We start from the raw sequence: 22,804 nt of genomic DNA, 5'->3' as shown, positions 1-22,804 counted from the left end.
ATTAACTGGGTCATTTGAGTGGAAACAACAAAATAGCTACATTTTTGTTCCAAATGTGTGTACCAAACTGCAGAGTTATTTGTCACTCATACCCTAGTATTATCTTATTTAGGTATAATGGGGTATCAAGTGTAGGAAGGAGGGAACAAAGAGCCACAAGGACGAGGCACTGAAATTAGGGCTGTGTGAACAATATAAATTTCTCACTGTTCAGGTTGGAACAAGGATTAAAATGAAAACAAGCAATAGCATTCAACCTACTTTTTTTTTCCACTTTGGAAATGACCTGTGAATTTTGTGACTGACACAGTGCTTTGCTGATTTCTTCTTGTTTGTACTCACTGTGGAGCAGACCTGGATAATGCAGGAGTCTGAGTCCCACAGTCCCAGAAGGACTGGATGGTAGGTGCAGTGAAAGTTGCTCTATTAGTGAATGTTTATGAAATTATTCCATGTTGGAAAACACCAGCCGCTCACTGTGTTTCCTCTTAAACAAAAGAGACTTGATGTTATTCACACCTTATGGCAGTATTTTTGGTTTCAGATGGTAAATATTCCTCAGGAGTAGGAGTCTGGTACACAGAAAAGCACAAACTGTAGATCAGCTCCAGTCCCTGGCACCTGGTACCTGCTCGAGGAGGCTCTGACAGCAGTGGCTGAGATGCAGCCTGTACCTGGCAGCAGAGCCACACGCTGTGTCTGATGCCACCAGACTTGGTGTCTGTCACCTCACCTGTGTCAGGGCTGGAGTCTGTAACTGTGGTAAAAAGGCACAAAGTAATCACAGCCACCAGCCAGCACTGTGGGATTGAAAAGCAAAAGGGAGGCTGAACTCAGGCTGGGCTGAGAAGTAGCAGTGACCTTGTCTGGAACAGCAGGTGTTGGGGACAGGCAGGAATAGTTGTGATATTTTGAATTTTTAAACTAGGGAACAAATATGAAGGATAGTAATCTTTGCTTTTACCCCATCATCTTTTGATTTGTAAACATGATTAAAGATTAGTTTTTTATTTTGGGAAAAAAAAAAAAACAACACTGTTGCCAAAAACCAGTAAATATAAAAAGTGTACTGTAAAGGGGATTTTTTTCCCATGAAATTGTCTTTTCCTTTAACAAAAAAAAGTGAGCAACCACTTAAAAATGGTTTGTTCTCCAGTTTTTATTAAACCTGGCTTCCCACCTCTGATTGCTCTAGGCAAAAGGCTTGGATGGGATGTGGTTTCAGAAATTGTGATTTTATTTTCCACTTGGTCTTTTTCCAGAATACATTGAGTTTTGGTTAACAGATACCAAAATATTTAGTGATTGGACATTGATAAGCACACTCTGCTGTGTGTTTCCATAGTGCTCTAAACTGATTGATGGGCTGATTTAGGAAATATTTAGTAGGGCACTTTCAGCATGCTATATCTATTAAAAAAAAAAAAAAAAAAAAAAAAAAAAAAAAGGTTAACCAAGAGCACTCTCCTTCTTTCCAACATCCCTGGAGACAGCTGCATTGTTGCCAAATCCCATAAATTTACATGTGATGAATTGTAACACTTGGACTATTTTTAAAGGTCCAGCCTCCAGGAATCTTATGAATATGTGATGATTTTTTTTCCCTAGGTAAGCTTCTGGTTCTTTTAACTGTTGATAAAAATTTTTAGTTTCTGGCTGTGTAAATATTTTTAAGGTAATGCGTGACAAACAAAGTTTATGTATTCCATAATTTTTAAAACGGCATCTTTTAAAATCCCATGATATGTTAATTTAATCCCATGATTTGGGAGGGGATTGTGAGTCATGATTTTTGAATGTTTTGGTTTGGATAGATAGATACAAATTCCTTATAAATATTCCTATCTTTGGCACTCCTTTCACAAAGAAATAGGACAAGCTGTTCTCTCCTCAGTGAAACAGGAGGTGAAAACGCCATGAACTTGGGGTTGAGAGGGTCAGTCAGCATTTCAGGGTCCTGGGGCTGCAGTGAGCAGCGGCCACGCTGGACATCTCAAGGCACAAGGGTTTGGGATTTACTGCTAAATACAGTTACTTTGGAGGGGGGTTTGTTGAAGAGCTCAGTGCTCAGTGTGCATCCCCCACAGCTGCCCAGGCAGAGGGCTCCAACACGGGGCTGCAAGGCACTGGGACAATGGTCCCTGAGGCTGGGGACACCTGAACTCTCCAAAACGCAGCCAGGACTAGTGAAAGGTCCATTGGCTGCTTGGGAGTGTGGATAAAAAAAAACCAAAAACCCAACAAAAAACCAAAAAAACCCCAACCAACCAACCAACCCAAAATACTAAAAAAACCAAACAAAAACCCTCACAAAACAAACAAACAAACAAAAAAAAACCCCCAACCAACACAACCACAAAAAACGCCAAAAAAACCCTAAAATAGAAATTACATTTTCCACACCATGGAAATAAATTCCAAATTATGCCAGCACATGTGGTGAGATGGCCCTGACAGGGTTTTTCTAGCATTTTCCATGCACCGTTATCTATCTTACATATTATAATAAGAAAAATCGAGATTTTATTCCACCTGTCTAAAAATGGTAAACAAGCAAAGCCCAACAACCTCCTGAGCCCTGCAGAGATCAAGGTGTGCATCTTGTGTTATGAAGGCTCTGCTGATGTGCTGGGTTTTGAAAAGTGGAATGTGCTGGGAGGGATCTGCCCTGCCCTCATTCCAGACGGGTTCTGCATTTATGTAAAACCTTATCAGAAGATTGGGAAATGTAACTACTTGTTTTGGCAACCTGAATCATTTGTTTTGACTGGTGTGGGATTATCTGGGGTTTGGGAGAATCACAGAGTATGGGGTGTAATATTTCTGCCTGGTCTCACCCTCTCAAACAATGCTATTTGTTAATGTACTGGAAAAATGTAAGCATCATATATTAGGCAAGTAATAATCTTCAGCAGGATAGTACTGTGAAAGTCTGGGCAAGTTCACTACAAATTAGGTTAATTGTTTCAAAAAGAGAAATATTTTCATGTAGTGGCTGAAATATTGCAGGTGTAGTGAGAATAAATCCTATTTTCTCTGGCAACTGCTTTTAGTGCTTGCATACATATAATAATTTATCTTCCTCTAGATAAAAATAAGCAGTGTGTTGAACATATTTTAATATTTCCAGTTGAATTCCTTCTTACAAAATATGAAAAATGTTCCTTGATAGCAGTAAAACTACCTACATAATGGAACTGGAATTAAATAGATAAGCTAGAGTGGGTTGTTTTTTTCTTCAAACTGCTGGGTTTTTTAAATGTTCTTTGCATGTGAACTGAAGAGATGGTAAGTATTTAATTAATGGTTATGATGAGTCCTGGAAAGCCAGCTTGATTTTTGCTTCTAAAGGCAATCTGATTATCAGGCTTGTAAGCTTTAATATCACATTTCTCCAGCTAAATTACTGTCTGTTATGTTGATCAGCTGAGAGGAAATGATTATACTAAAACTTCCTTAAGGTTTGCCTTTTCTCTAAAAATCGTTGTTTAAGTACTGTGCTCTGAGTTTTATTGTATTACTTGATTGATGAGAAACAGCGACTCAGCTTTACTGACAGTTTTATTTACTGTGCAGATGAAAGATGACCTTAGCCAAGAACAGTTTATTACTGACGAAGACAGTAAGGTAACTCCCCAAATGTGCTTAAACCAGAAAGTTGTTGTTCCTGTAAGTGCCAGTTAAACCCCTCGGAATGGCCAAACACAGTCTGACACAAGTCCCATCACGAATAGCTCTGGGCTGACAGGGTGGACAAACCCACAGCCTCTGCTGGAGGCTTGTGACCCCTTCCCATGGCAATACTTGGGATTGCTGGAGGTCAGACCTGCAGAGGGGTTGTGCCTTGGTGCTGAATGATGTGATCATTTAATGTGACCCTGTGATGTACTTCCTGGGGAAAACCCCATAAATTTTTTTACTACTTTTTTTTTTTTTTTTTTTTTTTTTAAACATAAAAAGACAGAAGTAATTTGCTGCTTCTACTCATTAGTGATAGCCAACTTCTTCTGACAGACCCAAACCTCACCAGAGCAGAGCTCATCCTTAGTCCTCTCATTGGCATCTCCTGGCCCTCCACCATGCAAAAGAACAGCACTCTGACATTTAGGAACCCTGAAAAGTTAGGGGCCATTTCAGCAGAAGAGAAATCCATTTAAATTTAAGCTGAAAAAAACCCACTCTAGAAGTTTCTTGAAAAGATGAAAGTTAAAAATATAATAAAGTTGTAACAACTCAGTTGCCAGAGCTTTGCAGGTTTTGGAGATGATATTTCAGACAGAGGAAGACTCCTCCATCATGGTCCATAAAACTGTCAATGCCATTGATTTACTAATGTATTTAAATTACTCTTTAGAAACCAACGTGCATCTGGTGTATATTTTTCTGGATTGCCTGAAATGGCTCAGACTGGCTGCTGGCTGGCCAGTTGCCATTCTAATTTACACAAACTTTCCTGGTTACCTTTGCAGGGGAACAGTTTCTTCAGGAAACTGAAGTTTCTCCAAATCCAATCAATATTTCCTCTCAGCCTGCACCCTTGCTGATTAATTACTGCTCCCTTGTTTTGCAGTCAGTAAGATTCTGATGACAATATTTTTTGTCTCCTTCCTGCATCATCTGTGCATGATAAATACATCTGTCTTTCTCTCCTGTCTTGGGTTTTCTCTGAATTCCACATCGCAGATTCCTGGGGATTTCTGGGAAGAGGAAGATTGAGAATTCAATTGCAAATCAGCTTTTGATTCAGAAGCAAGGTTATGCACTCATGGAAAATACAAGTCTCCAGAGAAGGTGGTCTTAGGCCATGGGATGTCACCCTTCCCAGCCATCTGCATGAGGCACATCATTCCCACTGCTGATCAGGCAGTTCTTGGCTAGCACAGGCAAATGAGATCCTTGCAGTAATTTGGGGGAAAAAATCTAAAGGTTTCTACTTTTACAGTAGTGCAGTAAATCATGTGGGATGATCAGGTGAAGGCTAATGAACAATGCTCTTAAAGGTACTTGATGGCAAATGCAAGCAATAGCCTCTTTTTCTCCAGAGCTGATGGAATTTTCTGCCATGGACTTCCTCAGTGGGTGGCCTTATCTGGGCCACAGAATGGTGTCAGGTAAAAAGTCAGCCCTCCCAGTGCTTCTGGGGTAGTCAGCTTCATTTTGCCTGGAAATAAAATTACTACAAAATGAATTGAACTTCTTTTTTCTTAATATCAGTAATTTTGCTCTGTTTTTTCGATGGGATGTGCTCATGTAACTAATGATGTGTGGTGAGGCATATATGCATATCAGGACCGCAGCAAAGCTGTGTGGGCTACCTTTGCAGTGTGTGTTTTTGAATTTTGGAGTGCTTTGGGAAGTATATTGCATCTTCAAAGGATTTTTCTTTTAATTAAATATCTTCTTTTTCCAGGTGCTCTAAATAGTTTCGAGAATTATTGAACATTCATGAAATAGTTTCTCATTATCATTTCTCCATGATATCAAATCTGTAGTTGGTGCAGCACCCTTTTGTTTCACCAGGAACACAAATCCTTTTGTACAGAGGTAATAATTGATGGGGTGGCCTGGAGCTGGAGCAAAGCTGCCACTTCACCAGCTCCACTACAGGTTGCTGGCACTGAGCTGTCATCTCCCTCTCCCACAGACCCCACCAAAGTGTAATGAACTGTTGCTAAACTATTATTATCTTCCTGGAATACAGGAACATAATAATTGTATGTGAAGAAGCTCAGTGTCTGTATTTGTCCCTGCCTTTCTCATTAGGCAGCTTGGGATCCTTGTGGACTTTGAGGAAACACTTCAGTGCAGCCTCAGCTTTGAGCAGGTACTTAAATTAAATTGATTTCAGTGGGACTCAGGTACATACCTTAGGCTAAATGTTTTTTTTTTTTTATTCTGAATGAATTTCTGTTGTGGTTATGAGGCAAGTTACTGGAGCAAGTTACTTCTATTCAGACATGCATTTATTAAGGGTGAAGGACTTAATTATTTGTACTTGTTTAAATATCACTGATTTGCCAGTATTGACAGCTAATATAAAAATAAAATGAATTTAATTCTCAACTGATGAGTTCATTTTAGCTTCTCTGCTAAATTCAAGCTCTATAAGGCTCTCCAAAATGATTGCTCTGAATAGTTTACAGCTGGAGTTTAATATTACCAAATGTTGCTAAATATAAAAAAATTATAATAAAACTGATATTGGTCTATAAAACAAGTTTCCAGTTCTCATATGAATACTCTTGTAAAAGTTTTGTGATTAGCTCTGATGTAATTATTGAGAAAGTGCTCATTTTACTTTTCACATCCTTCTATCAATTAATTCAGCTTTGGGGGTGTGTGAAACCGAGGTTGATTAATCACTTGTTTGTATTTACGTTTAGTCAACACTTGCTTATAAAGACAAAACATTTTCAGCAGATTTCATTAAAACTCATTTTTATTCTTCCTTCTAATATCCATTGATCTCACCATCCTTAATGGATTTAGCCTCTCAGTCTCACGGGAGGAAAGAGAGAACAAAATATTTGCCTTTTGAACGAGGGTAACATAAACCTTGTTTTCACTGCCAGCTGCCCCTGTGTCTTGCTGGTAAGAGCCTGTGGAAGGGCTCAGTTCACTGGAGCAGCAGTTGGGAAGTGAGGCTTTGCCTCCAGAGCCCCAGCCAGAGCTCTCATGTGTGAGGGTGTGCAGCCGCCCACAGGCGTGTGGGGAGCTTTGCCTTATGAAAATGTATGTGCACACCCACGAGGTTTTTGCAATTTCACATTTACTGGTGTGTTTTTCTGTGAAGTGTCATCCTGTTGGGGTTTGTTTATTTACAAGCTGTGTTCGTGTTGTCCAACCTGCTGAGAAAAACAGAGGATGGCAAGGATCCAGCGGGTCCTGCCAGGCTCAAAGAGGGAGAAACTTGTTCGCAGAAAGACCTTAATATTCTGTCCTGACAAACTGGAAGTGTTCTGCAATCCGTATCTCTGTTTAGGAAATGGATTCTGAAAGTGAGAATTCAAAAATATGGGTAGAATGTAGTGTTTGCTGTTTTGTACCATAGGATTCAAACTCTGTGTTTAATAACAATACACAAAACAGCATCTGGTAGGCACCACTAAAATGAGCTCTAGAATAAAATGCTGATAAGTGTTTTCAGTTTAAAATGTTTTCTGACAAAATGTGGCATAACTTTTGTCTGCTGTCCATGATGATGATGCAGTGGTTTGATGAGGCCGAAAGACATCATCAAGTGAAAGTGATGGGCAAGCCCAGAGCTTCAAGAGAGATGCATATCCTTCAAACATCTACATTTCTATTATTTCTTGCAACAGGAGAGCCACATGTGAGGCCTTGTGGAGTGATCTGAGGATTAAAATTGTATTCCAGCTGCTCTGACTGTTCTCAGCTGTGTGAGATGTGCTCCTCTTGGGCCAGCCAGAGCAGCAGAGCTGTGTGGTGCTGTTACTCTGGTGCTTGCGGGAGGGGCACTAGAATTGTCTCTGCATTTGTGGTGGTGTGAGCCCAGCTGGAGAATGAGAAACAAATGGCTTGGTCTTTCTCTACACTGATTTTCATGGTTGCCACCAAACACTTCCCTACACTCCTGTGTTGCTCATGAGCTTAATGCTGGTTTAAAGGAGAACCTTCAGTGCCCCAGAGCTGGTGCTGCAGTCAGTCATCACTGGGCACCTTCAAAGCAAAAGCCACTTCCTGAGCTAAGGGCTGTTTCTTTAGCTGACTCTGCATGTGGTGAGTTCTGCATCATATAATGTATTTAATCAGTGCATTATGCACTGTTCCCTTTAAAAGCTGTTCTTCCCCCTGTCCTAAAGCCAGAGCCAGGACTCCTGCTTGTCCTGCCTCCGCCTTGCAGCCACAGATCCTGTGTGGGTCAGTGAGACACAGCAGTGCTGGGGGAGCCGAGCAGGGCAGGCAGTGCTGCTGTGCTGGGTGAGCTGGCAGGATGGAGGAGACAGAGCATTTCTCCTTCCTTTTGTAGACAGGGTGAGAGGAGACTGCAGCTTTCTGGACCAGATTCTGCCCCTGGTGTGTGCCAGTGCAGGGATGAGCAGGGAAGCTCGTGCTTATGGATGTTTATGCTTTAGCCAAGCATGTGTTACAGTCTGCAGGAGGTGGGCAGAGCACCTGTGGTCACCCGGTGGTTGGTATGAGTGAGGTGCCTGCTCTGCCCAGCCTTATAGCTAAAGCCTGTGTTGGGTAATAACTTTCCATGATCATTTTGTCACTCTTCCTTATTTTTCTTGGTGCTTTTTGTGTTTTGACTTCGCTAAGCAATGCTTGGGGCTGCTTGGACTTTTTAAGTAAAAATAACTTTCATTTGAAGAACAAGCAACAGCAGTGTTAACTTTCCTTTCAGCTAGCTTCTTTCCCCCTGTGCTTTCCTGAAATTCTAAAAGGCAAAAATGTCTTAGCCCATGAGGAAAACAACAAAGTTTTTGATTATACTTGCTTTGAATCTGCAGTTTGGTAACAGTAGTGAATGAATTTCTTCCTGAAAATTTGTTCTTTTCCATAGAGCAGAAACACTGTTTTGAAGCAGTGAGTAAGTGGGGTAAAGCAGTAACAGGAACTGTTACTGCAAACTAAGAATGCAAACTCTGCTTTTTCTAAATGATTGTATTACAAATAATTTAAAATTAATTTTCTAACTATTTTATCCCAAACTATGTAGTTCATAAAGTCCCACCTACATGCCTGCTGGTAATAGTTTGAATTTAAATGTCTTTGCTCATTTGAATATAAACCTTGGGAGTTGTTTTACTTAATATTTGCATATTAGATTACAAATGGTCTGTCAGCAGGACTGGCTTAGACCATGATGTATTCTCAAGCCAAACAATGGCTATTGTTGATACAGAGGTGTTTTCTTGATCCCTGCAACTCTGCCTGCACACATTTGCATCCTGATAGTCCATTACTGAAACTTTACTATTGTATAATGTAATAAGAGCAAAGGCATGGTCTGCTAATTGGTTTAGAGCAGTGTAACACCATCCTAATGACAGACCAATCCCCTCCCACTGGCCACAGTCTCTTGCCAGCTGTTGCTGTCTGAGCCTCGTTGCTGGAAGGGATGCAGCCACCAACTGGAAGCTGTTGGATGTTCCAACAGAGCCAATGCAGCAGTTGAATCCCTGCATTGCTTTCCTCAATGCCCATGGAGACCCTGTGCTCCACTGCCTGCATTTCTTGAAAGAGACCCTCAGGGAGTGGCACCTGGTTCTGGTGTCCACTCGTCCCATCCCCGTGCAAAAGGGGAAGTTTCTTGCAGACCAACGGGTTCTTAATTTTCTGTATGATATTGTTGCTCAGCTCGTGGAACTGCAATGCTTGCTAACGGGTTAAATACCGTGTATCTCATTTGTCAGCAGGTTCTTTGATTAAAAGCCTGAGATCCATCTTTGCTCTCCCTTTTATCTCTGAGTTTTTGAGCAGTCTCTTCCTTGTTGCAGCTCTGTGTGTGAGCTCGGACCATCTGGCACGGCTCGGCCGCCCGTCACCGTGTGCTGCTTTCAAGGGGGAAATTATTAATCACAATCTGGATGGTGAGGGGGCAAGGGATGGGGTTTGTTTCCACTTCAGAGCTGACAGTTCCACAGGTGGGCAGTCCTTCAGGGAGAGTTTCTCCTCAGCCTTTAGCAGCGTTGCCTGACGTGTGTGTGAGGAAGGGTGGCAGGAATCCCGCAGGAGCAGGCGCATGGAGGAGCTGGGAGCAGTGGTCCTTGGCGGCTCAGCCCCACAGTCATTCACTGCTGTCCTGCTGCAGGAGCATCCCAGGGGTGAGGATCACCTTCTTCAGCACTGCTGGGCTCCAGACAGTTGTCCTTGGATCAAAATTAATTTCCCTGGGCTCTGCTTCACTTTGCAGGGTTTGCTCATTACAGGCTGTCAATTTTCAGAGACATGGGTTGTTGTTGTTTTTTTTTATCCTGGTAACACTAATATTTTAGCATTGCTTCAACAATCACAGCTTTGTAAATATTGGAGTGATTATTTACAGAACATTTGAGGAAGGATTCTTTTACCCAAAGAGTGAGTTGCACGTAAGACATGCTCAGTCTAAAAGTAACCTGAAAAGAAAACTGAAAAGAAAAGCCTAATGGTGGTTTCCATGAACTGCCACCTGTGGGAATTTTTTAAACTTGTAATCTCGTCAGGTATCTGTGCACTTTGTGACCATGTCTGTTTGCCTGTCAAGGAGATCTTTTTTTCCTGTGGTATATGCGAAGGCATATGGCAGTTGTTGAAGGTGTTTGCAGATTCTGAATGGTGAGAGACACTAAAAAATGTTTTGTGCCTGAAGCAGCTGCCTCCAAAAACGCCCATCCCTGCACCTCCTTCAAAAACCACCTTGCATGCTTAGCAGGGAAAGTTTACCTTGCTGCTGCAGGGTTGGTTTTTTTTTTTTTTACTTTTAAAGAATTATGAACCATTTTTTTCTTTTCTCTCGCTCTCCTTTTTTTTTTTTTTTTTTTTTAAGTATTTTAGGAATAAAATGAATGGTGTGGTTTTAAGTGATGCAGGGCTTTGAATGGGTCTTTGGATGTGGGGAGTCAGGGAGTCATGACATTTTGGAAACACCATTCTTCCACAGACCAGGAAACCCAGGTCCCTTCAGGAGAAAGCATCTGGTGTGGCTGGTAGCAACAGTATCTAAATAGTGACATGAGAAGCTGCCCTTGTCTGACTATTCAAATATATGAATTAGCAAGCACTGACAATTATCTTTTGTGAGCTATGTTTTGTTGTTGCTGAGTGGGCAGCAATCCTGTTTGTCTAACTGATCTTTGCTAGATCATAGTGTTCAGAGTTCATTCATCATACTGAGTTTCTTTCTTTCTAGGCTTTTCCATTTTTAGAGAGACCCTGTTATATATAGCAATGAACACATTGCAGTCGTGCATGCCTTTTTCACTGTGGAGCAGGGCAGAAGTGTGGATCTCATTTTACAGAGCTCTCGTTTACATTTTATTCACAATGAAACTGGGGATGCCAAACCCTAGATATTTGGAGCTTGTATCTATTTGTTATGTGGCTTTTAAAACCGATTTTTTTTCTTCAATACATCAAAAAATGTATTTCTTGAGGTTGGGAAATCAGATCTTTCAGGGGACTGAGCTTAAAATGATATATTGTCTAAAGCCATAGATTAAATATCTGCTTGAGTCTTTGTTCATAGACATGCTGGCTGTTCTTTTTGCAAGTTCAATGTAGCCTTTTCCCAGCCCTTCCAAAGAAAGCGTTGACTAAAGAGCAGGCTGAAAATCATACATGTTAACTTCATATTCTACTTGCAGGCTGAAGTATTTTTTGCTTTGTTTTTCTTTAAGCAGAGTCTCTGGAGACTTGTTAAACTATGAAATGGTTACAAAAAAGCAGCCCAAAGGCTCCAGCTAAAGGTATTAAATGTCCTAGGAAGTCCAAAAATGCTGCCCCAACTTCAATGGAGTAAAATGTAAGAAAAGGGGAAAATCTGATTTTGAGTCACTATAAGATGACTTGAATATAATTACTAAATTTCCAGGTATTTTTCTAGGATATCCCAATTAAATGTGTGCAGAGAAATGGATGGTATTGACATTTCCATGGCAACCCATTGTAGCATTTCAGATATTAACCTGCAGGTCATATATTACTGAAGCAGAATATTTTTGGAAGACTGGCAAAATCTATCAGTCTACTGCAAAATATGCAGGCAATAGCATAGCAACAAAATGCAGATGAGAAAACACAGGCTTTGGAATAAAATCTGAGCTTAAAAGTTAAGTGGAAGTTTTGTTTAAGACTCCACTGGTGGTGAGTAATATCACATTCCGGCCCCAAGGGGTTAATTGCTGCCATTTTTTGGCTGTGGGTCTGGTTTGTATTTGTGGCTGCATGTGGAATAGAGGTGGGATGATTGCAAAAATATTGTAGTAACTCTTATTATCCTTAAATTCCAGGTGTTGACTGAGTTTGGGGGTGCCTGAGGTGGCCCTTCGTGCTCCTGTTCCACTGGTCATTGGTGATGGTAGTGGGATATGGGTGGGGAGAGCACTTGGCCAGAATTAGTTAAGCCTTACATCTCTGTGGAGGTGTTTACTGGTCCATAATGATGGATTGCCTGCTGCTTCTCGTGGGAGCCTCTTACCAGACGTCCTGAAGAGAATTAGATGTTCTTTTGTGCTGCTGAAACCCTGGAGGAAAGCGCTGGCAAAGGGCAGAGCGTTCCTTGTGAGGAAACTGGTGTGTCTCTGGTATCTGGAGATTTGCAGCAGATCAGATTGATTGCACTGATAGGATTTACAGACCTTGTGGGTCTCAGGTCAGACAGCTGGAAAGCCTGCTTGTCTCTGAAGTGACGGCAGAGGCATTTCCAAGAGTCTTTGGAAGAAAGAATCCCCTTTGGTAGAAGGCCATATTTCTTCCTTAAGATTATTTCAGATTTGTAAAGTTTTTTAAAGGAGAACTTGGAATCTTTGCAATGTGAGATGGAACTGTACTCCCACCAAATAAATTACAGTATCTCTTTCAAAATCCTGTGTGCAAGGCGTGCTATGTGTTGCTAATTCTCACAGACCTTATACGTCTGCATTTTCTGGGAACAGCCTTTGTAATAATAAATTACTGGTTGGCAAATGGATAGGGTTCAGCCAAGCCATGCACTTGATCCTGTTCACACTGATTTTAATGGAAGAATTCCCAGTGAGTTTAGTGGGGGCAGACCCAGTGCAAGGCTGTGGGAAACTGGATGTCTGAATTTCCCTGAATTGCAAAGTGTCTTTGCTTCTGTTTAGATTAATTTTGTACCTTCTGGTTTCATGATCTACTTTGAGATTTTGTAACTTGAAGTTATGTTAAGAACTGAGCAATGAAAACATGACCTGTGTATTGCTAATTGAGTGTTGTATGGACATGATGGAATGGACCCAGGCATTCCTAATGAAGCTACACTGCACAGGTGCTTGCTCTTTAACATTCCTTTTATGTCTGTTGAGAGACAGTAGCATCCTGCATGGTTCATGAAAAATTATCAGAGCCCTTTTGAAAAGATATTTATTTTTCCTTGGTTTCTCACTGTACAGCTTGCAGAGGTTTTGTGCTTTGTGTTGCTTTCCAGTTGCAGCAGATGTACTTTCACCATTTAGGACATAGACAAAGACTTGGGACAGTTCATACACATTCATCTCATTTGCTCAGAATTCAGGTGGTCTTTTCCTGGGTTTAAGATCTTGGCCACCAGGAGATGTGTTTTTTCCTCCTCACTTATGCTTTGTCGATACACTCCCTTATATCAAGGAACACATCATTAGTTTCAACCAGTTCAGCCAATTTGTCATTAATGAACCAGATAAGAAGCTTCCAGATCATAAGTGACCAGGTTATTTGTCGTGGGATTTCAGTGCCGCTCTTTTTTGTTTTAATGAGCACTGTTTTTCTTCTCTCACCTTGTCAGGTGGACCTTCCTCCAGCCTTTGTTAGATGCATTCAGAGGTGGGGTCTAATTTTGTTAAACTCTGTCAATAACAATTGCACCTCCATTCCTCCTTGTGCTTTCCAATTAAATAATTTTCTGAATTTTCTTTGTACAGCTCTCTCTTTGGATATGCACTTCACTGTGCTCAATCTCATTATTCCACTTATACTTGGTTTTAAATCCAGTTTTCAAGAAATACATAGTGCCTTCTTTTCCTGTAGTATTTTCCAAAAATCACTGCTTTTTGTGCATGTAAAAGTATCTTTTCATCCCTCTGCTGCAATTTTCTGAAAACTTCTCAACTGATTGATTTCAATAATTGATTGAATTTACAATGGGCTGTGTTTCTGTATGTTTCTTCAATTCACCAAAATTATTTCAGCTCTACAGTGTAGCTGCAAGAGGTCTAAAATTTTGAACTCATCAACTTTGTTGTTACTGGTTGTCCTTCCACTTCCTATCTTTTAGTCTCATCCAGGTGAGCCACTTTTTTTTTTTTTTTTTTTTAAATAGTTGGTCTAATTTAGGTCTCCAGGCGGTGTCTTGGTGATTCCCATGTTTCCCATGATATCCTAGTATCTTTCAGGCTTCTCATTCACATTTTCCAAGAAACCCATCATGCCCTCCCAGTATTTTGACCACTTTATGCCAAGATGTCATGTTGCATGAGGCCTTCTACTGCACTCATTTTTCATTCTTCCAATTTATAGTGAAATTGTTGGAAGAATTTGATAATGTGTTAGCATTCAGAAGAATTTCTCATTCATGGGCAAATTTGGCTTGAAACACAAAACCTTGCTCCCCAAATCCCAAAATGTCCATTAAATCCAAGCAAAACACCTCTTAATTATGATATAGCTAAAAAGGATAGAAACACACTTCCTGGGCACTAACACAAAAAACATCCTGCAATATTGGTCTCTCCACATTCTTCCAGAGGTCATTGTCATGTGCAAATACTTTCCTCGCTGCCTTCATAATAAAGGTAAATAGTTCAAGTTTTTAAAATAAGCTTCAAATTCTTCAGATACCCAGGAGAAATCACTGACTTCAGCCTTTATAGAAAGGATCTCAAGAAGATAATTTCATTGGTTTCAGGATCTGAACGGAGAATCAATAAGGCACCTACAGACTTTGAAGTTCCTGGTCTGACCTCTGTATTCCCATTAGCCACTCTCCTCTTGTTTCTCCCTCTCACAGTCACCTTAATGACAGAGTAAACCCTTGGACTTCATTTAATTTCATGTTTTGCTCTTAAAAAACACCCACAAAATGCTTAACAGGATGTTTCAGAAACACTGCCAAGAGCTTGGGGTGAATTTCCTTCCCTTGGAAGTGCTGACCTCAAGCTGGAAGAGGATGCTGCTGTGGAAATCCAGCTGGGATCTGCTCTCCCTTTGCAGAGGGGTCCAAAGACACTCCACAGCTGCAGGTGCTTCCTTTGCTCCAGGCTGTTGCCCTTTGCAAGGAGAAAACCCTTGTGGCTAGAGCGTGGCCATGTGGTGCCCTGGCCCTGCCAGCCGAGGTACTCCGTTGGCTCCTGTGCAGGCTGAAGGAGGACAATGCACAACTCCCCTGATCCCTGGGGAAGTGCAGCTCTGGTGCATGCCCTGTGCAATGCTTCCCTGCCAGCACGGCGGGCAGGCAAGGTGGAATGGCACGGAGAGGAGTGAGGAAGCAAGGCAGGAGTGCCATTTAGTGTCTGCTTGTACAGAGAGCTGTATGCTTGCAATATGTTTTACCTTCTGCCGGCAGTTCTGGTGTGAAAAGCAGCATAGCTTAATTAGGCAGTGTCAAGATACTCAAATCTTCCAATCTGCCTTCCAATCTGAAGTGTTGTTCTTTGCTGATTTAGCTGTATCTTGCAAGAAGTCTATATGCTTATGGCTAAATGAGCGAGTTGCACGAAAAATTTCAGTGTCACCTGATTTTTGATGGATTTTTTAATAGGACTTGGACAAATCTGTCAGGCTCTGTGGATCATCATTCTGTCAGGATTTTCCAAAAAGGGATCTGTGTGTGCTTTGACCAGAGTGAATCTGCAGTATCCAAGCTGTGTGGGATTTAATATGCAGGGCTGGGACTTGGTGTGCTGCATGTCCTGCAGCACAGGTCCATCTACCTGCTGTAATCCCAGTACATACCAGTTACATCCTGCTTGCTTCATGTGCTCAGGAGATTTCAGAGCAGGCTCTTAACATGTGAGACAATGCTGAAAGATATCCCAAATTTACTGAGTACGTGTGTGGCACACATGTTCCAGTACCTTGCAGCTGTACCAGATTTACTGGGTTTCTGGAGCAAGTTACCTTGTGGCCAGTGCTTTTCCTTGGGGGAGTGGTTCAAAACACCAGTAGCTTGGTCAGGCATCTGGACATTTAGAAACATGAAGCAAACAGCCAGTGCTCTCTAATTCCACCTGGGCAAAATTTCTGGGAAGATAAAGAGCAGGAGAAAACCTGGATGAACAAAATGATGTCAAAACCTTGGTCCCAAGGATGTACTGTTCACAAGGGCTTTGTTAGCATTGTGCTTGATAAGAATCAAGTTTCAGTGGGTTTTGGATTGTTTTGTTGAACGAGATGAAGATTTCTTTGCTAAACTTAGAATGAAGAAGACAAAAGGAAGTTGTTATTTGGTACAGAATTTTTTTCCTTACTAGAACCATCTTTCCGTGAAATATGAAAGATCCTTTCCAAATGCAAAAGTTATGCAAACATGTCTGAATATAGAAGTGAAACTGGAAAGAAGTGGGTTTCTTCTGCCAGTTTTGCAGGAGGCCACCCACAAAGGTATATCTCATTTTTTTCTCTTTCTGGTTTTGTTTTTTTCCCTTCTGGAAAAATACAGAAAAATTTTGGCCAAAATGAGAGCCTGTTTTGATTTTATAGCCTTTCTTATCAAAGCAGGATTGAAATGTAGCTTGAATTTTCCAAGTAGGATATAATTAGCTGAAGGAAAAAAGATTAAAAAACAAGGTTGAAGATTTGGTGCAAGTGGTTTATTACCAAGGCTCTAAGTTCTTGCTTAGACAAATTCATACATATTAGCCTTTGTCTACATGAAATGGAGAAGCATTTAGTCAGACTGTTTGGTGTAAACCATTTGCCTTGCTATTAGTTGGTGCTGACTGTATTCTTGTCCTCGCTTTGAGTGTTTGATAATGGTTTGCTGTATTAAAATCAAAGTCCTATTTTGATTTGATATTTCCAATCTGTTTCTTGACAGCGGTATTCTCAAATTTCACTCGTTTTTAAGAGGCTGTTACTTTTTATTCTGCATATCCACTCCCTCTGGCCAAATGGGCAGGAAATGAACTTAATTTTGGTGTAACCCACAGAAATGCAGGATTCCCTATGGAGGGACACTGCAGTGCTTACAACCCACCCTGCTCTCCTCACATCTGTCTCTCCCTGTGCCTCTCTGCCTTCCATTGATGGACGATTTCTCAGCCCAAGCAGAGCTGTAGAAATGCAGTTAGAATGTGAGTTGTTTATCTTTCATTTAGATTCAGAAGCCAGATATTCCAGATCTCTGCAGTCACTTGTGTAGCAGTGTCAGTGTCCTCCGTCTGCTACGGAAATGATCTCCTTGGTCCTTTGGTGAGCCCTGAGCCCCTGTCCCACCACTCCCTCCTGTGCATTGTTCAAACTCATTTAGCAGAATTCCAGAGGAAGAAATTCAACAATTTGCACTTGGAGCCTACATTGTAGTCTAAATGATCTCACTGCTTAAAAATGTTTTCTTGGGTCTAAGTTTAATAATTTTTTTCACAATCTATCCTTTGTAGCTAACCCTCCCCCACTTTCTTCTTAAAAAATATTCCTTCCCTTCCATGTGCCAGTGTTTTGTAGACATATAAGCTGTTATCAGGTTGTCTCAGCCATCTTTCAATCAAGATGTACTTTTTAGTTCCTGTAGATCATTATTTTTTTTCTTCATCTTTATGTAAATACAGAAACCGTACTAATGTAACCTCCTGTACTTAAAATGATGCAACCCCACTGGTGTCGTTGTGTAACGTAGTTCTGTGGGAAGACAAACTGCTTGGGATAAGGCACCTTTATCCCAGTACCCACACTGGTGCTTGTACTGATAATGATCACCCAGAAGGTAAGTGATCAAGGACAATAAGCCAGAAGGATGCCTTCAAATGAACAAAGATTTCCACACCCTTAAAACAAGAAAAATATAGCAATGGGTAGGCAGCTTGGCAGCAGAGTCCTCAGCTGAGTAAAAGTGTGTCCTTGAGCAGAGTTCATGTTCTGCTGTGGTTTGGTGGTGTTGGATGGAGGAATGACTCTTATTCATACATTTGTATTCCCAAATAAGTCTCAGTGATTAAAACATCCTGACTGAGCAGAGTTGTTTTTTATGGATTCAAAACTGGGACAAAGTAATGTCCAAATGTGGAGGCCGCTGTTAATCCTGCAGTGCTGTTTTGACACTGGGTGTAGTTATTTTCTGTAAGGGATGCTTTTCCAGCAGTGTTGTGCCTGTGTGGTGTTGGAACGGCATCACATCCTGACTTTGAATTAAAAAAAGGTTTCAGAGTTAATCAAATGTAATGACGACCTAAACCCTTAATAACGTGAGGGTTGGATTCCTAGGTCTGTGTCGTATGAAAGCTTTTTAAGAGTTGGAGTCATTAACTTCTTTCAATTACAGTGGTGAGGGTCCAGAACTCTTCAAGGACATTGAGTTTATTGAGATTGCACTAAATATCTGCCAGCACAACTGAGAGTTGACTCTAGTCCCCCCTTTTTCTTTTCCATGTGCTAGATCATCTCAAAAAATGGGGAGAATATGGTTCTCTGCAAAGAGAAAAGTAGCTCATTGAATGTCTGTGCTGTGGTATATACTAACTAAAACAGGAACTAGTGCCAGAAGAAACCTATTTCTTTAAATGGTTTGCTCATCAGTTCACTGCAGTGTTTGATTTATTGAATTATGATTTAATAAATCATTAATGTCAATAAGCTTTTAAGGATAGGTATTATCTAAGAAATGTTTCATCCAAAATAATAAATCCTTTCTTGTTTCTGGAAATGGAGCCGTAAAAATCTGTGTTCAATGCTAATCATGTATTTAAGTATTAGGTGTTTAGATATGAGATTCTGGTTTATCTGTGATTACCCTGTAAGTGGCTCTGTTGCAGTGACACTGAGGACAAGATATCACTCCATAGAGTATGGCCTCAATCCTTCTGAGGGTACTTCCCAGTCTGAATGTATTTTGTTATTATCAGTAATAAAAAAGATGCATATGCAGTAGTTCTGTTGGCATTACATCTGCATTGACTCCTCTTTAAATATTTGCCCTAACAAGTTTTTGCCCAAGGGCAGGGCAGGCTGGCCAGTACAGGCCCAGTGGCACTGACTTGGGCAGCTGCCATCCGTGTAATCCTGGAGAAATCTACCTAAATCCTCCAAATCAGAATTTCATGCTCCCTCTATGAGGCTGGGTGTGAAATTTTAATTTGCACTTGTCAGTCTGAAGTAAGGGGAAAAGGGAAAGCAAAAAATAAAAGGCATATGATAAATTTCACACTTTCCCCCGAACAAAGCAGCGCGGTTCTTTCCTGCGGGCGCCTCAATGAATCTCCGTGTGGGCAGCTGGAAGCTGGCGGTTTATCTGGAGAGATGGCAGAGTTGTAAGCAGAGTGGGTAGTGTCAGCTATTGCTGACTTTACATGATGCTTCCTATTATTGAACTCGCATTTAATTTTGTTAAAAATTTTGCCAAACCTTCCTGGTTCGGGCTGAAGGTTTTTGTGTCAGGTGTCTGCCAGGGCTGAGTTATGCTGGAGGCTTGGGCCAGAGTGGCTTTTGGCAATGCTGTTCAGGCCATACTTGATGAATGGAGTAAAAAAGGCTCTCCTGGGAGAAGCTACTTTGGGTTTTGTTTTCTGTTTGCTCCCCAGGGTTTCCCTTCATCCCTGCTCCGATGACTGAACTTTCTCCAGGGTTTTTCTCTGATGCTCTAAGTAGATGTTTCACAGTCACTGATGCATTTGTTTTTATAGCCCTCCACAAGAAGAGAGTGTATTTTCCACATCTTAGAGGAGAGATCCAAGCAACCAGTGGTTGGAGCTGGAACTTCCCTTGTGTTCTGACTGGCCCACTTGAGGCACCTTTTTTTGAGTGATTTAGAGTCAGAACACACTGAGCGACTCTAATGCCCAGCTGCAGATTGTGAAACGTGATGCTTTTGAAGATCCAAGGCTGATGTTTCAAGCCAGATGGCTATGGCACATAGTGGTACCTGCACAGGAAAATCTCTGTGGTGCATGTGACAGAGATGAGCTTGCTTCTCCAGCACATCACTTTGTGTCCCTTCCTTAGACACTTTCCAACACGCTTCTTGTCTTTTTCAACATGTGATAAAAGATATTCCATGGAAAATTATTTCCTGTCCTCTCCTGAATCATGTCTATGCGTGTTTATTGCTTGCATGGTCAAAGTTTCAATAGAAAGAGAATATCTGATGATCTAGAAATCTGCATCATATTACATAAGGGCTTGGGTTCAGGGCTAGGGTCACATGAGCATTATGAAAGCATTTTCAGTGAGCAAACTTTGTAGCTGACAAAACCTTTGACATTGATGCTTTAGAGAACTTATTTAAACATGGGATTTCTATTTTTTGGTATTAGAGAGCTGAAAGGATCATCTGTAATTTTTGTTTCCCATTGCTATGATTCAAAGTGTTTTCTGATGGATTGCTGTGCAGTGATTGATTCCTGAAGTACTTCCAGTGGGAGTTCATCCACAGCTCAATGAAATCATTGGTCTTCTCTAGCACCAGACTGTTGGAGAAGGCCTAAATAATCTATAGTTATGCTATGGATAAGTGGTATTGCAAATGTCACATTATAAGCATCTGGGCTTCTTTGACTGATTTTCCTCATTTCAAAAACTGTTGCTCTTCAAAACGCAGTATCAAAGGATGTGCATTAAAATATTTAGTCACAGAGTTTTTCCTTTGCCCTGATAATTTTCTGGAAATTTGGATGACAACCGCTGTTCTCCTCTGGAAAAGGACTCGGAGCATTTTGTTGGTGTCTTTTTCTGAATCACTGTCAGGAGATGCCTTTTTATCTTTGCTGACTGTTTAGAGAATCTCAGGTGAGCAGATTCCTGAACAGCCAGCTGCATCAGATGCTCCAGCTGGGCACGATGACTCACTCCATGGATAGTGACCTAGTTTGAGTTGTCTGCAGGGGAAGGTGCTTGAGAGATTCAGGGGTGTTGTAAGGATAACAACAGCCACGGAGCTGGGTGTGTCAGGGAAATTCCACTGCATCTGTGTAGTGTTTTTATAGGACAGGCCTCTGGTACAGCAGATTCCAGGATGGAAAGGAGCTCATGAGGAGCTAAGCTGTCCTAAACTGTACACAACTGACTCGGTCTTCCTGCTGACTGTACTGAGTGGATGGTTCTTAAGGATGTGCAACAAATACACAAACATGGAAATATATGAAAGGTTTCTCACTGGGGTGGGTGCATAAAGTTTGTGGAGAATTTCAACTCATAGGCAGTTTCCTGGAGTTAATGAGCAGAGGCTGCACATGTAGCAAAAAAGACAGAGAAATCAAGTAGAAATGATTCCTCTCCTGAAAAGAAGAAGGGCAAACCACCCCATCTCATTTGCCAAGTTAAAAAGTTTCAGCTTCTTTCTTGATTCACAGAGCTAATACTGAGGAATTCTTAGAGCTCATATGGGCAAGGAGGTACCTTTCCAAATGTTTCTTGTATTTACCTGTGAGGATGCCAGTGGTAGAAGGATGTTTGGCAGGATGGGAGGGCAGTACAGCTATGCTTCATGTGGATATGGGAAAACAAAATTTAATAAATAGCATTTTTTGTTCATTGCTAGAAATTCTATTTTATTTTAAAATCTAGTCTATATTCCATCATATAAATTTACCAACCTGCTCTCATGGTCGTTTTTCTAAAGTTAACCTAGATTTTTCAGTTAAAAAATATTTTCAAGTAAAGCAACATATGTCTAAGAAATGAAAAGACAGTTAAATTGCCTCTATATTCCTCAGTTTAATTAGTGAAAATAGTGTATGTTTTATGCAGAGCAAAGAGATATGTTGGCTTTTGTGACTCTTAGTGGGATGCAAGATTTGACAGCTTGAATGTAGGTTACAGAGATTCAGTTCATTAGTGATACTAAGAAAGCAATTACAGTTTCTGGGAGACAGGTAAAGTCTCCAGTGACAGATTTTTAGTTTGTTGGCATTTATTGCTCTGGGTGTGTGAAAGACCCTTTCCTGTCTGTCTATCTGTCTATCTATCAATCAATCATCTTCAGGGAGAGCTAAATGCACAGAGTGATGACCAGAAGTAGTAAATAACTGCTTTGATTCTCTTCATTATGGTCACTCATGACTGCTAAATTTGTAGTGTGACAGTTGCTATTCAAGGACTAAATCTGAATCCTAATTTTTCTCCACCTTCCCCACTACAGAGTACAGCTAAGATTATTTTTTCCCTGTTCTATGTTACTTTTTAATGTGTTTGATGAGAATCAAAACTTTCTTATACCTCGATAGAAAAAGAGGTTTCCTAGGTGACCTTTTAGGCCCTGATGAGAGGCAGGACTTCTTTTTCACAAACATGGTTTCCCTTTTTTTCTCCCCTCAGCCCCTGAAATCCTGCTGAAAGCCCCTTCACAGCACTTCCCATGAAGGGCTCTGCTCTAGATGTATTTGTGGTAGAGTCCAGCTGCTCTTAGCACATCATCTCTCCACATAGAAGCAACACCACATCTGAGCATCTCTTACACAAACAGTTGACTTTGGCAGTTTATAGAAAGGAAATCAAATCTCACAGCCAGTTTAGGTAGCTTGAAGAGAGCAAGCATCCTGATTATTTTTCCACTGAGTTTAACAGGTGACCTACATTTTTGAAGGTACCTGCTAAATTACAACTTTTATATTTTTGTAAAGGCCTTGTTTTCAAAAATTGCTGATCCATGCTTGCTTGAGAAGTCAGGCTTACTGAAGACGTTTTAGGCACCAAAAAGCATTCCTAGCCTGAGAACACGCCAATTATTGAGATTGTGTTTGGATTTTGATAGATGAAACTACTTCACCAGACAGTGTAAAACACTAGCAATGCTTTAAAAAGATAATTGGTTTAAGACTAAATTCTAACATAATTATGAAATCAACTGTCTTTTATTACAAAAATATGAATTTTCATTTCTGTTGCAAACCATACTGAAATCAATCTTGGGTCACTGAAAGGTCATTAGGTTTCCATTTAGATGTTGCCTTAATGAGTTTTAAAGTACTGCAACTTTATACTATTCTTAACTCTCTGA

The 22,804-nt window shown here is 40.8% G+C and overlaps 1 protein-coding gene across 1 annotated transcript in view; it reads left to right on the top strand.

Annotated features, from left to right (window-relative positions):
* LOC136367763 (A disintegrin and metalloproteinase with thrombospondin motifs 2-like) overlaps positions 1 to 22,804 on the top strand; it is a 139,366-nt gene that overhangs the window by 63,497 nt on the left and 53,065 nt on the right. The window lies entirely within an intron of this gene.

Source organism: Sylvia atricapilla, chromosome 14 (assembly GCF_009819655.1).
Source record: "Sylvia atricapilla isolate bSylAtr1 chromosome 14, bSylAtr1.pri, whole genome shotgun sequence".
Classification (NCBI taxonomy): Eukaryota; Metazoa; Chordata; class Aves; order Passeriformes; family Sylviidae; genus Sylvia; species Sylvia atricapilla.
This window is presented reverse-complemented; position numbering and strand designations above follow the sequence as displayed.